At 40.1% G+C, this 7571-nt stretch overlaps 1 protein-coding gene across 1 annotated transcript in view; it reads right to left on the reverse strand.

Moving 5' to 3' along the window:
• Positions 1–6548, reverse strand: part of LRRC3B (leucine rich repeat containing 3B) — a 249786-nt gene extending 243238 nt beyond the window's left edge. The window contains exon 1 of the mRNA XM_075828612.1: positions 6102–6548. The gene's annotated coding sequence lies outside the window, so the exon portion shown is untranslated. The remainder of the gene's footprint in view (positions 1–6101) is intronic.
• Positions 6549–7571: the final 1023 nt, after the last annotated feature.

Below are 7571 nucleotides of genomic sequence, written 5' to 3' on the forward strand. Positions count from 1 at the left end.
CTCTGTACAATTCATCATTATCACAAAAATACTACATGTGAGGGAATTCCTCTTTCCACTGCCATGTTTACATCTTGTGGTTTATCAGATTTTTTTCCACAATATTTCATCTCATTTAACCAATTCAATCTTCGTTTTATAAGATTCCAACTCAATTTACAACGTATTTCCATAGAGTTTGCAAACTTTCCTATGTAAATAATAAACAGATATAAACCATTAACCCTTTAAAGGCTATGGACACCTTTGATTGAGGGCATTATTTTTTATTTATTTTTTAATAAATAGATTACTCAGTGTGATTAGTGTAAACTTTGTAATTAGTCTTTATTTTAAAAAAAATCGTTTTACTTTTGGAGATACAGCTGTTCTGTATTCTCTATACAGAACAGCTGTATCTCTCGTTTTACTCGGAATCCGTCAGTCCCGCAGACCTGACGGGTTCAGCGTCGGCGGGTCCTGCGTGCCTGTGACAGGAAGGATCCACCTGTAATCAATCACATCTAAGTTCATAACTTAGATATGATAGATTACAGGTGGATCCTGTGTGTCACAGACACGCAGGACCCTCCGACACTGAACCTGTCAGGTCCGCGGGACTGACGGATTCAGTTTAAAATGAACGATACTGCTGTTCTGTATAGAGAATACAGAACAGTTGTACCTCCAAAAGTAAAACAAGTTCGGTAAAAATAACAAGTTAACTTATTATACGGGTCAATACGAGTAGGTTTTAGTACTTTTGCGCAATAAAAACATATTTTATTAAAAAAAAAAGTAAATTTTCTGTCACCCCATTCTGAGACCCATACCTTTTTTTTTCTTCCGATGACTTGTTGTTTGCAGGATCGGTTGTAGTTTTTATTGCCACTATTTTGGGTTCATATCATTTATTGTTTCTTTTTTTTAAGGGGAATGCAGAAAAAACTGTAATGCAACCATTATTTCTTGCATTTTTGTATCTGTTGCATGTTATGATTGCAGCCGTACCAAATACATGTTTTTACGGTGCTTTATTTTTAAAAAGATAAAATTCATTCTATTAAAAAAAGAAAGAAAAAATGTTTTGTTTTGTTTTTTGAGGAGTACTTTTTTTTTAATTAAACTTTATTCAACTTGTTATTACTTTTTTTTTGTCCCCCCCCCAGGGGATTTAAGCAGCGGCTTGCATCAGCTTGATCGCTTCTATAATGCTTTGGAATACATAGTACTCGAAAGCATTATTGCCTGTCAGTATTACGCTGACAGGCAACCTATTAGGCCATGAATCAGGCAGATGTTTATGGCAGCTCCTGTGCCCATGTAGGACATGGTGCCTCAATGTAAGGCAATCCATGATGTACAGTTAAGACATGGTGCGTTAAGGGGTCTAAATTAAACTGAGCAGAGTGCTGCACTACACTATTGGTACTATAGCCAAGGAAATGTGTGGCCTTCCAACAAATTGTGTTAGCTCTCCCCTCACTAAGCAAGTTATTTTATACTAAGAAGCAGCACATGCATAAATATGTGTAATGATATGATACAACCCTCACATGTGTGACATCTGTAATCCCTCCAACAGGTACCGCCGTCTCATGTAGTAACATATATCTATCCTACAGAAGTTAAAGCTCCTGGGCCCAAATGCAAAATATCTACCCTACCATGTGCCATTTATAATACTGGTATCTTCTCATGTGCCAGGGGGGCATTAGGCCCCCTTAGGCTGTGTTCACACAGAGTTTTTTGCAGGAGGAAAATTCCTCCTGCAAAAACTGCTCCAGTAGGTTTTTGCACAGTGGTTTGACAAAAACTCGTCAAAACACTCATGGAGGTTTTTTTTTCCTCTTTCTGACTCATTGAAATGGGGTTTTGGAGGCGGAAACCGCCTCAAGATGGGTCATGTTGCTTCTTTTTAGGCTATGTTCACACGGGGTATTTTGCCGAGTTTTTTGACGCGGAAACCGCGTTGCAAAACTCGGCAGAAACAGCCCGAGAACGCCTCCCATTGATTTCAATGGGAGGCGTCGGCGTCTTTTTCCCGCGAGCAGTAAAACTGCCTCGCGGGAAAAAGAAGCGACATGCCCTATCTTCGGGCGCTTCCGCCTCTGACCTCCCATTGACTTCAATGGGAGGCAGGAGAAAGCGTATTTCTCACTGTTTTATGCCCGCGGCGCTCAATGGCCGCGGGCGAAAAACGGCGCGATAATTGCCGCGAAAATCGGCGTGCAGGGAGAGGAATATCTGCCTCAAAGTTCCAAACGGAATTTTGAGGCAGATATTCCTCCCCCAAAATACTCCGTGTGAACATAGCCTTACCACGACTAGTTTTTTTTACTCGTGGTAAAAAAAACTCGTCGGCCTCCCATTGAAATCAATGGGAGGCATTTTCGGGCGGTTTTTGAGGAGTTTTTTGGCGCGGTTTCTGCCCCAAAAAACTCGTCAAAAAACTCTGTGTGAACAGGGCCTTAGCTACCAGAATCCATGTGCGACTGCTACCTCTGCAGTAAGCAGTATAGCTACGCCATGTTAACCTGTTATACTCCTGCAACATTCCCACATCACTTTGGTAGTACCTCAACCCCTGTCACCTCTTTAGCAATATATTTCTCTCTTCATCTTCACATTCTGTAGTCGCCCATCATCTCAGTGGTCAACCACACAAAGCAAGGCAATCTAACCCCCCAGAAATACTAAAAATACAAGGCCAAGCTGGTAGCAAATTAGATTACGTGAGCTTCACTTGTTGACTAACTGCTGCCCACAAGGCATTTAGACCAGTACAATGACAATAAGATGCCTTGAAGCTACAAAAATTGTGTTCTGGCTCCCAACATCGCTCTGTATCTGTAAAAAAAAAAGACATTCACAGGGGCCACAGGCTGTAATAGTGCCACAGACAATAAAAAGATGGTTCTCATATAAGAAACTACCCTAGATAGACTGCCTTGGATTTATGAGGAGTATGAATAAGACTTCTTTACAATACAGTTATAAAATACATCAATTCTGTTTTATTTACTGACTCAAGCCTCTGTCCTGGAAACACTGACATTTTGCTACAATTGTCCTCAATAACACAAACTTTTGTTGTTTTTATCTCTAATTATTTTCTGATGTCTAAGAAAGACAAAACAAAGCTTTACAAAACACTTTTCTGTTACTTCAGAACTGACTGGAAACATTATGATCGCTGTTTACATTAAAACCTGAAACTCTCACAAAAACAACCATTACCAATAATAATAAACAAAAAATAAACAGTAAAAATAATTTTACCATCTGATCTCTATCAGAATTATTATTCCAGTTAACAGAAAGATATCCATTTAGATTATGTCATTCCAAAAATCAGCATATTTCCAGTTTTCAAATTTTTTTCCCTTTTTTTGTAAACCTGTTTGTATAAATGCATGAAATTCATTCGTATGACACAACCCAGTAGCATATCTTATATAACTATCAATAGTCAGAAGGATTCTTAGCTCCAGCAAGTTATGAACTATAACATCTATTAAACATCCTATATGCAGAAATGATTAATAACAAGTAAACTAGTTTTGTAATATTCTGTACTCAGATGAAACGTACATGAATAGAAGCGGAGTTCTTTCATTTCCAATCGAAGGAAATCTCATTGACTTCTTCCATGCACCCAGTAATATTCTTGTCTCAGCTCCTGTGTTATAAATGCTAGGTTGTATACGGTTTGACTGCAAATCAAGCAGCATAATAAACAGAACTTATCATACTTTTTCAGACAGTGTAAAGCAACATGACTGTAGAATAATAAGAATTTGTTGTGGCTACAATGTAAATTGTGCGCTGTCAGGACTGTCAGGTAGTAGACTATACTTGTCCATGTATGTTTATTTGTTTCCATGATAATGACGATTATTAATAAACTCAGGCCATCTAGTTTAAATACAAGTGAATAGATATAATATTGTAAGGGCAGGGTATGAGCAATGGGCATAGAACCCAGACTTGGCTTCTATCTGTGTGATTACCAGCTGCATCCAGCACACATAAATAACCTCATCATATCCGTCTTATTTCTAAACAGCGTGCCTCGTGTAGCCTATGATTTCATAGAAGCATGATATTCAGAGCTATAATAGAACTGGGAATATAAGTATATGTAGCTACAACAGATACAGTACGTAAGCAATTGCATAAACATTATCATCACAATATTGAACTCATCATATGGTCATATATGGGTATTATATACATCATTTACAGCAGTAACACATAGTCAGATAAGTAGATAGATAGATAGATAGATAGATAGATAGATAGATAGATAGATAGATAGATAGATAGATAGATATGAGATAGATAGATAGATATGAGATAGATAGATAGATATGAGATAGATAGATAGATATGAGATAGATAGATAGATATGAGATAGATAGATAGATATGAGATAGATAGATAGATAGATAGATATGAGATAGATAGATAGATAGATATGAGATAGATAGATAGATATGAGATAGATAGATAGATAGATAGATAGATAGATAGATAGATAGATAGATAGATAGATAGATAGATAGATAGATAGATAGATAGATAGATAGATAGATAGATAGATGATAGATAGATAGATAGATAGATAGATAGATAGATAGATAGATAGATAGATAGATAGATAGATAGATAGATAGATAGATAGTTCTCTGGAACATAACACTACTGTCATGCAGACATCCCTGACTTGAATCTACAATTCTTCTTCTGGAAGGAATTATGGAGACAAGCAGCACAAACAGACCTCAGGATGAGTTAGGTGTCAGTAATCCAGGCCCGCTGTGTGCTTGTTGTATATCAAACTAACAGCCGAGATCAAGGGGATCTTTTCCCCAGAATTACAAAACAGGTGAATACTTAGGAGCAAGAAGAGGGGTATCCAGAGCTGTAAACTTCCCGCACATGAAGACTCAGCTCCTGGAATACAAGTGACTTGTCTTATAACTCTCATAAGGATAATTCCTAACAAAACTAAACAGGGTTTAAAAATGTCAAGAGCAAGAATAAAATGGGCAACATAACAATGCGAAATGATTTTTTTCTCAGCCTTAAAGGAAAGCATATATATATATATATATATATATATATATATATATATAACACTCATTATCCGCAACATACAGAAAACCTAAAAAAAATGTGGTGTTCATCCTTCGCATCTGAGGCGACAAACTATTTCTCTAGAACATCACTTATCTACTGGACTCATTGCATCCCAGATGCCAAAATTTAAGAGGGGGGGGGGGGGTGGGCATTCTCAGTGGAATGGATGTATAATCTATAAACATGAGACCTATTCCCAGAACAGGGGGTTTGTTTATTAAGGAGTTGCACTAAGGGGGTATTTTAGTGGTGGGGATTGATAACATTGGGGCTCATCTCTGTAGTGGGAATAGCACAGGATCATCTCTAGGACAGGGGGTCCCCGCATCGCTAGAAGGGGCTAATATGGGGAAAATGTACATCAAAATGGGATTTACAGTGATCTGGCAGTGATGTACAGAGAACACTATGAACATTGCAATAATAGCCAGTAATGACTGGCAGGACTTCATGTATGTATCAAAATCTGTCAATTTGCTAAAGCACCTGATACATTGACAGACTTTTCTTACCTGCTACCTCAACCATGACAATCTCCTTCCTCCTTACACAACAATACGGGACAGGCACCATCGTTCCTTCACCATATACAGAAGACAGCTCCGCTGCCGTGCAAGAATTGTCGTCGTCGTCGTCGTTGCTATTCCCCTTTAAAAACGGCAACATGTATGGCAAGCTGAGAGAAGGAGTGTGGAGTGTGCAGTGTGAGGGGCACTGTGCAGTGTGAGGGGCACTGTGCAGTGCGAGGGTCGCAGCCGCAGGATTACATTGCAGTATGACACCAATAACAAGAACTCCTGACTGAAAACTTGACTGGAGTTGAATACCGATACAGGCAGCCAGTGTCAGTCATCCTCATGCACAGCATAGAAAGCTCCAGTACATGGAGAATACACAATAGAATGGCTGCAGAGAAGCTGCACGGAGCATCCAAAGCGCAACAGGCGTCACTGAACACTGACAGACAGAGCTCTTACCTGCAGCAACTACCTGACGCCGCTGGAAGGAGAGGGAGACAGGGACAACATGCTGCTTGTGCTCTCCTGTGTAATGTCCGGGTGAGAGTCCAGCCCTGACCTCTGCTCTTACAGCACTCCCGCCATCCTTAGGAACGATGTATAGAGAGGGCTCCTCCTGCTGCAGCCCTGGTGAGGAGACACCCGGTGAATGTGGACGAGCCAGACAATGCACACACACCCAGCAGTCTGACTGACTGGGTCTCTTGTCAGCTCTGAGGGGCTGGGTGCTGCTGCTGTGATGTGGGTGGGTGTGATGGTGACTCTACACCAGTGTCATCTCTCTCCTCTGTGTATGATTTTCAGGCATGACCCTGTTTCCAGCTAATACTCTCTTAGCAGCTATCATCAGCATCTGACAGGAATTTCTTCTCTCTGTGGCAATTTCCATTCACTGCCTGGCTGCTTACTTACCAGTCACATTACAGCAACCTGTCTGGCATAAATAATTCCTCCAGGTTAGAAAACAGCGCTTTAAAATTGTGCCATCCATTCAGGACCTAGGCTGAGACAGCTCCTAATAATTGGATCATATTTTATATTATTAACATCATTTCTCTGCCTCAGCTAAAGTGCTGTTTATTTGGGGGGAAATGGAAAATGCATGGTGCACATTTTATAGGGGCATATTTATTCAATGAAATGCAACAGAACCTGTCACTACCCCCAAACACATCAAGCCATTAATACACCTGCGTTCCCCATGGTTCAAGAATTCGGCAGCACTTTTCAGAATTAAAACGTCGTCTTTCCGTTCCGTTTATGGTCTCCGTTAATTTGGCATCCTGTAGGCTTATAAGCCCCGGCGTCTGCCGTGTATGAATAAATTAACAACTGGGCAGTCTTTGCCTGGACACGAGAAATGACCCCTTAGACATGAACAATTACCCCTAGAGACAAGCAATTACCCCCTAGACATGAGCAATTACCCATAAAGACAAGCAATTACCCCCTAGACATGAGCAATTACCCCTAGAGACAAGCAATTACCCCAGCAAACAGGCAATTACCTCCTAGAAACAAGCAGTAGCCCCCTAGGCACAAGCAGTAGCCCAACAAATATGTAATGGCAATAGACATGAGCAATTATCATCTTGGAATGAGCAATTGGCCAGTAAACACTCAAGTCCCTGATCAATATCCTAGAAACAAGCAATAACCCCATGTCACAAGCAATTGCACCAGCAAACAAGCAATTACCTCATAGAATTGACCAATTAACTCCTAGACAATAACCCCCTAGGCATGAGTAATAGCCCAGAATACATGCAATACCCCAAGATATAAGCAATAACCCCCCAGGCATGAGTAATAGCCCAGCAAACATGCAATACCAGTAGACATTAGCAATAAACCCCAAGGAAGGAGCAATTGGCCAGCAAACACATAATAGCACTAGACACTTGAGCAATCACCTTGTAGGAATGAGAA

This window comes from Rhinoderma darwinii, chromosome 5, assembly GCF_050947455.1.
Source record: "Rhinoderma darwinii isolate aRhiDar2 chromosome 5, aRhiDar2.hap1, whole genome shotgun sequence".
Classification (NCBI taxonomy): Eukaryota; Metazoa; Chordata; class Amphibia; order Anura; family Rhinodermatidae; genus Rhinoderma; species Rhinoderma darwinii.